Here is a 15000-nt window from a genome sequence, read left to right on the forward strand (position 1 = left end):
CATTTTAACGCCATGAAGGGATTTCTTTTCATAAAAAAAAAACTTCTAAATAAGTAATTTTGACATATTTAGGGTTTAACCTAGGGGTTTAATCAATACCAGGGGAGGTATTTTAATATTCAGGTCATGAGTTTGTTTTCCTGGGAACACACATACAGGTCAAATGTCTTACCCATACTTATAATGCTTTACAATAACATCTGCTAAAAGGTAAACTTTTCAATCACTATTGAATCACTATTTAATCATATACGTTTCTTATAATAACATCTGCTAAAAGGTAAACTATTTAATCACAAGGTTCTATATGTTTTCTCTTGTTAGCATTGATCAATACCCTTTGGAACCTCTAGTTCAGGTACCCAGGCCAATAACACAAACAAATGTCAGATCTCAGATCAGTCATACCACATCCTGAGGTAACATGTCCTCAAAAGCATTTTTCCTTCATTTAACTCGTGGTACTACCTCAAGGATGACACTGACTCAAGACAACTGATCGAGTGAGTGAGTGAGAGTGTGTGAGAGAGAGAGATACAGTGGAAAAAAGAGGATATACAGGATATACAATATGAAAAGTCCACACACACACACACTTACAGTCATGGTAATAAAGCAACTTTGAATTTGAGAGAAAGAGAGAAAGACAGAGAAAGGCATGTGGTAGATTGGCATTGGTGCCAGAGAGTGGACAGAGAGAGAGAGAGAGAGAGAAAGAGAGAGGGCAGGCCCATCTAGTTAGTCGGTTCTGGCAGGCCTGGCACAGACGCTGGCACTAATGCCCATCCATCACGTGTCCATGCAGCTCCAGCAGCTGTGCCAGCCGCTCATACGAGCTCAACAGAGGCCTGTTCACAGAGGAATGCCAGCGCTCAGAGTCCCAGAGCCAGCCAAGCCCGGCCCAACTGGACCGCATGACCCTCCCACCAAACCCAATCACATCACGCGACTCCCCTACCAACCTCCACCAAACCGGGTCGCATGACTGCCCTGCGTCTTGAGCAACCAGCCCATCATGGCACAATCATTCTGTTGGTTCAGTTTGGATCAGATTTGCCAGAACAGAGCATTAGCATAAGGGGAGTGTATATCCTGTATATGCTCTGGCTTTGTATGTCAGGTATTTAGCCAAAGCCACCTTCCAGCCATCGGGAATCAATTTGTGTATGTATACGGATGTGTTGTGATTTCTTGTATCTGTATATGTTTCTTGTCCTGTATGTAATGACTGCTTGGGCAATACAAGTATCTATTTTTCATGCCAATAAAGCATTTCTGAATTTGAATTTGAATGAGGGGAAAGAGACAAAGGGGGGAGAGGGAGATTTGCAAGTCACTAGCAAGTCTGCCAAATGATTAACTGACATGAACAGGGAACACAGAATGAGTAGGCTGAAAGGGAGGAATGAGAAGTGATGAAGAGAGGAAGAGAGAGAGAGAGTAATGGAGAGAGGGAGAGAGAGAGCAATGGAGAAAGGGAGAGAGAAGAGGGGTGGTGGTGGTAGTGGTGGTGGTGGCCAGGGCATTCCAGTCCCAGGCTCCTGAGAGAGGGCACTGCTTAGGGGATGGGTAGGGGCGTTGGCGAGGCAACTGGAGGACTGAAAGGCATGCAGGTGTTTCCATCCAGCTGCCTCACATGGCTTCTAACACACAGCAGGCAGAAGGAATTATTACCTGACCCAACACATGAAGTAGCGGATGCCGTAGCATGAGCCAGACCTTGCCAGAGCCAGCTGCATTATGGGAAGGCATTCTCAGCTCCCTCTCAACCTCCCTCCCTTCCCCTCTCTCTCTCATTACAGAGTCTTTCATGTTATAAACATTTTAATCAGCTAAATCATCTCTTCTGCCACCTCCCTCCTCTTCAAATAGACTGTCAACACAGGATGGAAGAGAGAGAGGGTGTGGGGGGGGGGGGAGGGACATGAACAGATGGAGACAGCGGAAGATGGGAAAAAAAAAGGAATACAAATCCAGAGTGATGAAGGAGAAGAGGAGAGTGTCAGCGCGAAAGGCGGTTCAGTTGGCTGGAAGTCGGATTGAAAATCGCTCGAGTTAAACCGACTGTGTCAGGGACACCTGTGCGACACAGAGTAGACTTGCATCAAATTCACATGGCAGAAACTATGACTTTGAACATGGAGTGAGTCTTTGTGACTCTTGGGCATGTGAAGAATGTGAACTCAAAATACGATTTGAACGCTGTAGCACAACACTGCTTGGGGTGTTCAGTATGAAACAAGTATTTCCTCTCGCACTGTTTATTGTCTGTTAAGTAAACACACACACACATATATATATATATATATATATATATATATATATATGTATATGCAATAATATTAAACATAATGTATGCTGCTCTCTGCGTATCCTTCTGTCCTTCTCTATAGTGAAGGATAAGGAGAACATTCCTCCACGCATCAGATTGAAAGGGCTGGAGTGAACCTGGTTAATCCCCATGCTCTTATGGCCCTTCTCACACGGACCCCCTCAACATCAACACCAACACCACACACACACTGTCACCACCCCCCATGACCTGTCACTCACCGCCCCACTGGAGGTGAGCCAGCTGGCGCCAAAGCCGCCTTTTTCCCATAATGCCATGAGAAGCAGGTCATAGTGGAATGCCTCCAATAAGCTGGGATGTGTGGTGCTCCCACTTGTCCTACCTCCTGATAGGTGTGTGGGTGTGTGTGTGTGTGTGTGTGTATGTGTGTGTGGGAGTAAGAAGGATAGAGAGTAAGAGAGGGAGTGTTCCAAGCACTCTGTGTTTCTCAGACCTCCAACCGGTTTATTATTTTTCTCACAGCTCTTTCTGGAATGTGTGTGTGTGTAGTGTGTTCATGTTAGTGTGTGTGTCTGTGTCTGTGTATAAATGCACCTGTGTGTGCTTGTGTTCCTGTGAAGACACAGCCTCAGAACTCTCTGACTCATCATGATATCCCCATCTCACCGCTCTCACTTTTGAAATTGTCACGAACATGGCTTCTCTCCAAAGCAATGGTTTTATTTTGTGTCGGCACTGGAGCAGGTCCTAGTCCTCCTCATCCTCCTCCTCATCCTCCTCCTCATCCTCATCCTCATCCTCCTCCTCCTCCTCCTCCTCCTCCTCTTCCTCCTCCATAATCATCATCATGTGCCGGTCATGGGGGAAGGAACATGTTGATGAATGGCTTCTCTAGCCTATCTCTCTCTCTCTCTCTCTCTCTCTCTCTCTCTCTCTCTCTCTCTCTCTCTATCTCTCGAGATGCGGTGAGGTGTGAGACTGTCTCCCAAAAGGGTTGGCTACAAATCGGCTGCCAGGGTGGATTGTCTGGGGGTTTATGTGAATGGAAAGGCTGTGATCTGTAACTGTGTCTCCCAGAGGACTGTCAGAGAGCTTGTCCTGGTGGGCTGTAGTAGGCTATCTGGATATTCTCTAGTAGCTCTGAGGTTGTAAGGCATTACATTTCAGAATAAATACCTTTTGTCTGTACAAGAAGGGCAGATTCAATTTGATGAATTTCTGTGGAACACAGTGAGTGTTGCCGTTGGCTTTAAGAGGCAAAACTGCACAAAATAAGTATGAATATCAAGAGATTCAGCTCAACTCAACAAGTCTTACGGTGCCTAGTTTCCTCATGCCTGCTCGGCATTTTGTTTACAAATGGCCTCGGCCCTAACGCAGCCCCCTGGTCTCTGGGTCATCCATATGCATGAGCCCTGGCCTGTGGTCTGCTGCCTGCCTGATTGAGCGTTACTGCCTGGGCCGGAGGAGATTGGAGCTCCAGGGGCTAATTGCTGCTCGGCACGGAGAGAGAGAGAGAGAGAGAGAGAGAGAGAGGGAGAGGGAGAGGGAGAGATGCTGGGATTCCACGCACGACCGTTGACCTCCCCCATCATTGATTTCCTGGCACCTGTGGCCCCCGCAGCCCTATGTGCCTCGCGGTGCGGCTGAATGCTAAAGCGCCCCCCCCCCCCCCCCCCCCCCCCCCCCCCTCCCCACCATCCCTCAATCGATGATCCCCCCCTGGACCAAACCCCAACATCCATCCTGCTCCTCACCCCATCCTCCATACACCTCCCGCCACCCCTCCGGCCTCCCCTCAAACACAGACATGGAGGTGAGAGGAGTGAAGATATGAGGAAAAGATGTGTGGAAATGAAGCAATGGAAAATAAAGATGCCAAAGAAAACCAGTGCCAGACTAGGTTCCTATCTAGGATGTCTTGATTTGCCTCTCTTTGTCTCTCTCTCTCTTCCTCTCTCTTCCTCTTTCTCCGTCTTTCCATCTCTCCCTCTTTCTTTGTCTCTTCCTCTCTTTCTCCCTCTCTTTCTCTGTCTCTTCCTCTCTCTCTCTATTTCTCCCTCTCTTTCTCTGTCTCTTCCTCTCTCTCTCTTCCTCTCTCTCCCTGTCTCTGTCAATGTGTTCCTTCATGCTTTCCATCCTCCATCACTTCTGTGACACTGATACATCCAGCTTTTCAAAGCCGTCAAAGGCCCATGCACTCAGAACTTCAATCCAGTGGGTACCAAAATTACACACACACACACACACACACACACACACACACACACACACACACACACACACACACACACACACACACACACACACACACACACACACACACACACACACACACACACACACACATACAAGTCAATGATGGTATTCTCTTCTCAAAGAGCTCTTTCTCTGTTTGTGGCACAATGGTGTCCATGGGCTCAGGGCTCATCCCAGTTTAAAACATGTCTTTTGTACTGTGAATCTTTTCATTTTTTCAAAGAAAACACAGAGGATGGGTGGGGAGGGGTGAATGACGACAAGAGATAAGAGAGGCATCGGCAACAAACACCAGAGAATCTGAGCCAGCGCTCTTCAGATGGATGGAGAGATGGCACTTAGGTTAAAAGAAGGAAGAGAAGAGAGGAGGGGAGGAGAGGAGAGGAGAGGAGAATCCTCACATTCATTGATTTCCTCAGCAAGGCAGAATCACATAGAATGTCAAGCAGCTGCGGCCCGAGACACACCCAGGCTGGAAAGTGCCCTTTAGATGTCCATGCTGACGGCCATGCTGAACGAGAGACACAAAGCCTTTAATAGGAGACTGCTGATCACCTTTGGCTACGTGACAATGAGCATTAGTTGAACATGAAAATGTATCCAATTAGCGTAATGAATGGATGAGCCAGGAGATATCCTGTGATTGAGGAGTGGCATTTGCTAACTCTGTTGTGTGGGTGTGTGTGTGAGAAAGAGATTTAAAAGTGGTGTGTGTGTGTGTGTGTGTGTGTGTGTGTGTGTGTGTGTGTGTGTGTGGGCTTTTTGGTGTAATGTCCTCTGCAACGCCCACGCACCTCTGATTAAAACAAGCCTGGTTATCTGTGTAAAATCAGCTAAGAGGTTGGAAATTATATTCTGTGTAATCTCATGTTGCCCCAGTTACTGCATACGTAAGGAGGGAGGGTCACCAGAGGTCACATACTGGAGTCTGTGTGAGGTCACTCGGATGAGAGTGCTATGTTATGAGCTCACAGTTGTTCCTAAAATAAGCCAACAATGTTCTTTTACTCTCTGAATGCAGCCAAACAAGATGGCACTGACCACTGGAAGAAAATGAAAGTTGATGATACCTGAGATGGGTATATGCTACCTACAATGTCTTATAAATTAGCTTGAAGGCCAACTGCAGTGAGTCGATTGTCTTTGTGAATAAGATGGCGCTGACGGACGAAAGGAAACTGTTTACTATGCCATAGATGGGTCTATAGTCAGTATTGTCTTACTGGATTGTCTGGGTGAATGCCACTGGTGGTTGGTGTAAGATGGTTTTCACAAGAATCACTGGAGCCCTGTGCCTCTATGTGTGCCGTGCTTTTGTTTATTTTTTTTTCTGGAAGATTCCATCACAATCATCAGGTTTACTGATGATCAGGCACTAGTGGGAGTATTGGTGATGTACAAGCTTGATAAGTGACAGTGAATACTGCTTAGCCAGTTGCTTCACAGTATCAGTCTTTAGATGACCGTACATCTCTTTTCCTGACTAGACCACTACATTCACAGTCTGATACATGACCAAATATCTTGACCTCCGCATCCATATCTCAGAAGATAAGAGCACCACTCTGACATTTAAGCCTCGATTATTCCAGTAGTGTAAGTATTCCCGTCTGCTGAAAGAAGCAGGCTTTTATCTTGATCCAGCTCTGGCCCCCTGTGACCTCCTTGGGTTCTGCCACCGGGAGAGAGGTCTGGGAGAGGCTGTGGAGGGCCTGCCTGCCTGCCTTCCTGCCTGCCTGCCTGCCTGCCTGCCTGCTCTCCTGTGGGGCCGTGAGGGTGAGTAATGTCCAGTGTCAGCACCTAGACAGGGACCCTCCTTAAATAATGCATCCAGCCTTTACACCAGCTGAACTGCCTCACACACACACACTGAGACAGTGACAGAGAGAGAGAGGGAGCAAGAGAAAGAGACAGCGAGAGAGAGAGGGAGAGCACGAGAGAGAAAGAGTGAGAGTGTGTTTGTGAGAGAGAGAGAGGTAGAGAGCAGGAGAGAGAGAGAGTCATATTTCTTTTCTGTACCTTGCTGCTTTTAGACACACGGTTAATATGGCCTCCTCACTTTGTTTGGCTATTAGGAAAATGACACAATAACCTTTAATGACAGACCTGACAGAGTCGGCGTGGGAGGAAATATCAACAGGCTATTCGCAGTAAATGTCAGCACAGCTTATTGTTGCTCGCTTGGGGAGAGCCGTGGAAAAGCTTGCATCCATAATACACTCCTTTTAAAGAATAAACCACAACATTTGTGAGCCGAGCGATGAATTAATTTGAGTCATTAGAGATCCAACGAGAGGATTAGCAGTGAAGTAACAGATTTCACAGTGGGTGAGGGAGACATGACTAATGCCAAGCACAGCACATCTTTTCCCCACTGTTGCTTCTCTCAGCGTATTTGAATGTGCAGCCCGGAATTCTGGTGAAAGGTTGACGATATTTTAGTTCGACAGCCATTCAAATTAGACCCATGATGCTCCTGTGCTCCTGAAGCGACATGTTGATTGGCTGGATTTGTGTATAGCTTGGTCCGAGTAACTTCCTTTGTTTGCTATTTCCAGAGCCACCTCCTTTAATCCACCCAGCCAGGGTCCATGTTAACCCGTGACGGCCCATTAGCTGCAACATTAGCTCTGATCCACCTCCTGGAGGGGACAGGTGGACTGTAGGTCACAGATATACTCCTCTGTCGAGAGATGGATGGATGGACTTGAATCAATCAATGTTAAGAGTAGGAGGAAAAGGTACAAAGTCATGAAGGAGTGAGTGAGAGAGAGACAGACTGAGAGAAAATCTGTCTCTCCCTACAGTCCCAACATTCCGGTCCCTTTAGAGGTCATCTGCAGACACTGGCCTCTGGGCTATTAGAGTCATTCATGACGTCCTCTATTTTCATTTAATAAAGGCCAAAGTAAGCCCAGATTCCTGTGGGATTCGGGCATATTGCACTGCAGAGTGGACTTTCTCTCTCTCTGCTTTATTGTGGTCATATTTATTTTTTTGTTTTTCTACAAGAGAAAGAGAGAGAGAGAGAGAGAGAGAGAGAAAAGATTTTAATGAGTTGCCTGAGGGGTGTGTTGTATTGGACAGGGGACCTCATCTTGGTTTGGACAGAATTGAAGCGGAATTGAGTGTGTGCATGTCTGCTGCTTACAGTACTGTCACATAAGCGTACGAATGTGGCATTGCATAAGGTACTGTTGACTGTGGCGATCTGCAGTATACAGCCCAATAAATATCCGACAGGGCTCATAACTCTAAAACAAATGGAAACATGCTGTCAACACAGTCTGGTTTGTGTATGTGTAAATGCCACAAATGAATTTACTGTAACTAAATAAAATAAGGCATACAATTCACTAAATGTATTTTTTTATTAATTTGACACAATGTGGTCAAACTACGCTGAGCCCAGAATGGTTTGGAGAGATGGGTTAAAGTAGCACTGAGTCCCTTCTTGTTGCACAGCCACATGCACTTCCACCCAAACACACACACACACACACACACACACACACACACACACACACACACACACACACACTTCTTCATGACCACAACATATGACTCCACCAACACCTACAAACATAAATCCTCTTTTACTCTTCCTCTCCTGGCTCGGCCCCCACCTACCCTCGCACACACACACACACACTCTCTTTCTCTGACACACACACACACACACACACACACACACACACACACACACACACACACTACACCCTCTATCATTCCCCCACTCCTCTGCTCCCTTGCCACTAGTCTGGGGGAGGGATCACTGCCCCAGCCCCTGGTAGGCAGTGTGTGGGGGTCTCGCCTTGTGGTGGGGCCAGGAGACTGACCTTCTCTATTTGCCTCCAGGAAGCTGCGGGCTAAACATATTCGTCCGTCTGTTCGTCAACAGAGCGAGGCCATGGCATGCTCCGGAGAGGCAGCCAGGAATAGGGCAGCGGGCCCAGAGCTAAGAGTGGCGGCTGCACTGCCGGCAGCACAGCACAGCACAGCACGGCAGCAGAGGCACTGATAGGCCAGGAATCGCCAGTATTTATGGAAAATAATTACCAATGTCAGCTAGCAACGGCTAGCATTAGCCTGGCTTAAGACACCCAACGGAATAATCTGTTGCCATGGAGATTTTTCCTGTGCCCCACCCATTGTGAGCTGGCCAGATGAGGTCACAATGAACAGTAACGCAGCCGGGCACTGTGTCTCTGGGACCCATAACCCTTCATTCAGTTATTAGCCTCATCATCATTAATGTAATAATACACCTACTCATCATCATCATCAACGGCAGCTTAATCTTCATCACAGATGCTCGTTTGAGCCCGTGCTGACAGGATTGCATGTGACAGGTCCTGTTTCGGGAGCCAAACTGTGAAGCTCTCCCATTGAACGGGATCTTTTTTTTGGTGGTGGTGTGCTGGTGGTGGTGGTGGGGGGGGCGGGGGGTAGCTCACTTGTGAAAGTTTCCTGGATGCCTCCAAGGGCAGGGCCACAGACAAGCCACTCAGTTCACTCAGCTCCTGAAGCCCCAGAGCTGAGCGTGCTGTGACTCAGTGGCTCTGGCAAACACAATCATCCAGTCCGAGGCCACATCCTGACATTTATATGGATCGCCTTCAACTGGGGCTCATTGTGCTTGCACAAGTGATCTATGTGTTGCATCATAACCTCCCCGGCGCATGACGCAGACCGTGGGCCTCTGAGAATCAGATCTCCTAAATGAGAGCGCTCACACACACTGCAATAATAACAAACTAGTGCCATTGTCCTTCAGCCTCGGCTCTTACTGCTGTCAGCGCTCGGCTGAAAGGCCCAGCTAGATAGGCAGTGGTTTTTCTCCACAGTTGGCTTTTGATCCAGACAGCGCTTAATTTAGTAAAATCCCTCCTTAATGGTTTTCCTATGCTATTTTGAATGGCACTCTAACCAGTGGCGAGAATGAAGGGCAAAGTCTTTGTGGGCATTCACTGCTGAGTCTTGACTAAGGTTCTGTTTAAAGTTTGGTGCCTCTGCAAGAGGGGAAAAGAACCTGAGGCAAAGCCAGATTAGGGCAGGGAGTGGTGGAGGGAGGGAGGGAGGAGGCCGTATCAAGAGTGAGTACACACTGGGATCCATTTCAGACATTTCAAAGCGTGAAAGTCCCTTCGGCTCCTTTGAGAGAGAGGAGAGGAAGACCCTCTGCCCCAGCTGATCATCCATCTCATCTCTCTCTCTCTCTCTCTCTCTCTCTCTCTGGGGCTATTTTAGAAGCGAGTCTCACATCAGCGGTTCAGAGGCGTCACCGTTGGCTCCTCTATTAGCTCGGATTCTCGTCTGGGCCGAGGGCCGTGGCTGGGGGGGAATGCAGACTGGGCCGTCAGCATTTCTGATGGCAGGGGTATATGTGATCCACACCGCCACGGCCAGCTACAGAAATAACAGGCCCAAGAAAAGAAGACCAGAGACAGAGAGGCTGGTGAGAGAGAGAGAGAGAGAGAGAGAGAGATCTGGCAGGAGGAGGAGAGGGGAAGGAATAAGACAGGATATGGAAATGATTTAAAAACAAAAATGAAAAAAGATTAGATGTGTGAGACAGATATTTTTGGAGCAGGATGCACAGGATTGTGGAGACACAAAAACACTGAATAATTATGTCTGTTGAAGCAGGACTGTGCACACTACAAGAGGAAGAGATGGGGGGGGGGGGGGCGGTGTAAGAGGGGAAACTTCTGAGGAGATGGGTGCGTGTTTGTGTACGAAGGGCATCATACAGAACACAATGCAGACGTGCCCTGCACTTGTTTATTTGCTGTGGAGTTTTTGTCTTTATTAAACCAGACAGGTCATAGTCAGAGCCACAACACAACGTCTCACTTTCTAAATGCTGGGTGGTCTTCTCGTGCAGAACCTGTTACGGTTGGGATTCACCGAGGTCTCTGGGCACTGGGCTCCTGCGCCAGGCCGACACAAACACATTTAGCCAGCGTTAATGGACTCACTATCAACCATAACAAACCCACTTACCTTGACATGCTGTTCACCTGGCCGGTTGGCCACAGGGTCCCAGGTTGGGCCTAGCAGCTAAAAGCCTTATGTCACTCACCAGCATAGTACAGCACCGCTGGTGCGTGATACACAGAAACTTTAGGAGGACTTTGCATCTCTCTGCGGGGATGGTTTGGTCCAAAAGCTTACATACCAAAATGGTTAACAGCCTAGTGTGGAAAACAACAGTTTTGAAATGAAATAAAGCTTACAGATTACAAGTTACCCTGTTAAAAATGTAACGAGTATTGTGGTAATTACTTCATCAGAGTAATGTAACTTATTAGATATGATTACTTTCATTTTTTATTAGCAGATAAGAGGCGGTGCAAATTCAAACAAGAGAACCAATCAAAAACAACGCCCAGAATTTGAGCACATATACTGCCAAATTAATGCAGCTTGTCTAGACGGTGAAAAGATGCAAAGCAACAGAATGTTCTATTTTACATATAAGCTTTACATTTAAAGCTTTTTACCAAAAAGAATATATTCAGATGTTAACCCCTTTGTAATCACCAACATTTTGATTAGTAACTGTAGTTTAATATTTTTTCTCAGTAACTGTAACTGATTACGGAACTCAATCACCATTGTTCTTCTTCTTCTTCTGGAATTGGCAGTCACTGGACAAAATCTTCATATGTGGAAAAGAATGAGACAAGAAGACATAACTTTATAGATTTATTTGAAATATCCATAATGTCTAGAAATAATGTCTTGCCAATACAGCTTGGTTCCAAACCTATCGCAAAATGTCCACATCGCAAACGCTTCAGCTAGGGTAAGGCTTTTTAAAGGTTGCCCCACATGACCACTGGCCTTTAATGGGGTGGGAGTGAATGACACTGGGGGGGGGGGGTGCTTTGGCATGTACGGCAGCCTGCCATGAAATGGTGAGTCACTGTACCTTACAAACTCAGCCACCAGCCAGAGCTCTATAGCCAAATACTGAACATTATCACTATAAACTGCTGAGAGAGAGAGAGAGAGAGAAGAGAAAGAGAGAAGAGGGGTTGACAATCTGTCCTGACTATCCCAAATTTGTCGGCACACCTTATGTCACCAGAGGTCGAAGGGGATGTTTCTCAGTGAGTGTCCCCATCTGTCACCACAGGGTATGTGTCTGTGTGTGTGTGTGTGTGTGTGTGTGTGTGTGTGTGTGTGTATGTGTGACGGGGCTGTGACTCACACAGTGACTGATCTGATCCGGCCCACCCTCCCTCTCTCTCATCTCAATATGCTATCAATCGGCCCCATGGGGGAAGCTGTCAGATCCTCTCCCAGTCAGTCAGTCAGTCAGCTGGGGAGCCCCAGGGGGGTGTGCTGCCTGCTAACCGTGGGCTGCTCCTCCTGCGACAGGGTGCACCGTTGCGGGGGCGAGTGGTTACGCAAACCAAACAAGTTTCATCGATCGCAAACTCCCACCAGGCGAGGCGAGGGTGGAGGAGAGGGCGTGAGGGGCCACGTAGTGCGGTCGTGGCGGTGAGCGGAGGTGCTTTGCACCGGGACAGACTGAGGGTACAGGGGTAAGCCTGCACTTAATCATTTTTAATTAAAACACTAGCTTTAAGCCTCACAGGTAATTGAACAATAAATGGGTTTTGTGTGATTCAAGATGACAGTTGGCAGTGGTAAACCTTCCCAGGTTGTCAGTCATCTGATTTCATGGCTGAGGTGAAAAGAGAGACAGAACGTGAGAGAGAGAGAGACAGAAAGAGAGAGAGAGAGAGTCAGAAAGAGAGAGAGAGAGAGAGAGAGAGAGAGAGAGAGAGAACGATTCTGTCTGCCTCACAACACTCCTCATCTCACTGGATGGTGTGTTCTGTCATGTCCTGCGGTCTCTGCTTAAGATTCATTTTTCCAACTCGAAGACAACCGACAGGAGGCACATGCTCCAGCACTCGGCTCAGAACAAGTGTATTCATCTGAACATCTGAGCCTGCTCCCCCCCCTCTCCCCCGGAATTAGAATGGTGACATTTGGTACAGAGTGGGAAAACCTCAGAGGGCTCCCACTACATTAGAGGAGCATTAAGTGGGCTGATTTCTGCCGATGGGATCAAAACAAATAGCAAACCGTGAAAAAGCCTTACCACCAGGTCACCTACTGTCACACTCCACCTTTTACAATATAAAAGAAAGCAAAAAAAAAAAAAAAAAACAACAAAAAACATATAACAAACAGTGAGAGACTTAAAATATATACATTTTTTACACATGCTATAATAAGTGTTCTTTGTGCATTCGATGCGAGTTAAGGACAACAATGAGAGATGGAGTTAGATGGATCACTCTGCGTGGCTTGGTTCGCTGATCACGGCCAGTGGGAAGCAGCTCGCCTGAAAGAGTCGAGCCCTGTTCTCCACCTCACCAAAACTGTGCAGAGCAAAGGCTTGTGGGATTACAGTCTCCTGGTACAGAGCCCTTTTTTATCAGAGCACACCTTTCTTATGTATCAGACACTGAGAGGGAAAAAAAAGGCTTATATACACATCGATGCTTACATTCAACCAGTTCGTTTCAGATGTGGGGAACTGTACAAAACCACCATTGTCTCCTTTAGACCTCCGTCACCCCCCCCCCCACCCACACACACACACACACCACACACACACACACATACACACACACACCTCCTCCTCCATCATCTCACACAGACATTCACCTCCACAGAGATTACACACATATACACTCAAGACATGGATATTCACACGACAAACTGCATTATAAAAATACATACAACAGCTGGTGAAAAAATACTGTACCATGTACACTTTTCTGAATTAGCATCATTATGAGATCCTTAACAGCCGACTAACCGATTCTTTATGATGAGCGACATGGTATGTAGATAAGAGTATGTATCCATTCTTATAAGATAAGAAGCCAAAAGCTCTATTGTAATGTATGTATAAGGCATGAAATATATGATATGCTATGGATCTGGAGAGAGTTATGCATCTGTGTCTTTTTTTTTTACATATCAGCACTTTCAAACACCTCAGAGCCTCACTGCGATGGTGTTCCTCTGTGAAAGTCAGGGGGAGCTTGTCCTTTCATTGTTACAAGCAGGGTGAGGATTAGCCTTGCTAGCAGGTGGAGAGGGGGAATTTTCTGTGAAACTGAGTAAAGTTTTTCTATACAAACAAGGATAATGACTTAAAAAAAACAAACAAAAAAAACAAACAGGAGGGGTTGTTGCATTTCTGCATAGCATTACAACAAAACCTAAAGTCCTGTTTTTGTGATAAGGAAAACGTTGATAAACTGGCCTCTGCAACATTGAGTTGTTGTTGTTGTTGTTGTTGTTGCTGGCAGAAGAAACGAGTAAGAGACACCCCAGGCAGGCAGTAACCGACTGTGGGCCAGACATGGCCCAGACTTGGGCCTGAATCTGAGCAGGGAAGGACCCACTCCAGAGTCTGCTACAGTCTACTGGGACTGTCTTTGAGCCTTTGGAAGTCATTCCTGAATTATACCGTACAGATCTAGAATTTCGGAATAACGGTTGCTTGAGTTCATTATTACATCAAATAGAACCTTCAGTTAGCAACATTCTAATTACATGTGTGTGGTGGTACTCCTCAAAATCTGTATGTGGAGAGATGGTAAAATCAGTTGGATTTAGAGAAGTGAACGTGAGCGTGAGCGTAAAAAGTGGGGCGTAGTAACCTGTAGGCTTGACAGAGAAAGTGCTGCATCATCTTTGAAATGTAATTAATAATAATTAAACAAACATTATTACTATTCCATCTGAAACCTCGGAATTTAATTTTCTGTGAGTGGCTTTTTTTAAATGTCATGTTTAATCGCAGAGGATTAAGTGTGACTCCTTGTGTTGTTTAGTGCAATTTGTCAACGTTCAGGTTCATCCAGTCAAGGAGAGGTGATGAATTTCACTTCTTTTCTTACTTAAGGGGGTGCAGGGACATTGCAGGGTTTCATTGCAGGGGTAAAAGATAGCTTTAGGTTCCAGGTTTTAAAAGCATGGCAAACAACCATGCGGGAGAATGTGTCTGAACGCACAGAAGCCAGTGTGTGTGTGTGTGTGTGTGTGTGTGTGTGTGTGTGTGTGTGTGTGTGTGTGTGTGTGTGTGTGTGTGTGTGTGTGTGTGTGTGTGTGTGCGATTCTGAGAAACTGTGAAAATGCTAATTCACCGTGATATTAAGTCTACTGACAATCCCTCCAGGGTATGTGTATGTGTGTGTCTTGAGAAAGAGTGTGCAGAGTGTGCATTTAAGTGTGTGTGTATGTGCGTGTGTGTGTGTGTGTGTGTGAAATCTCTCATCATGAAATAGTGATAACATTCTGCTGCTGAATAAGCATGCACAGACACCAGAGGGATTCAGGATGATAGCCTTCCATTTCCTGAACCGATGATGAGTGATTATTGAACAGATTTATCATGCATTCCATTA

The sequence above is a fragment of the Clupea harengus genome, chromosome 22 (assembly GCF_900700415.2).
Source record: "Clupea harengus chromosome 22, Ch_v2.0.2, whole genome shotgun sequence".
Classification (NCBI taxonomy): domain Eukaryota; kingdom Metazoa; phylum Chordata; class Actinopteri; order Clupeiformes; family Clupeidae; genus Clupea; species Clupea harengus.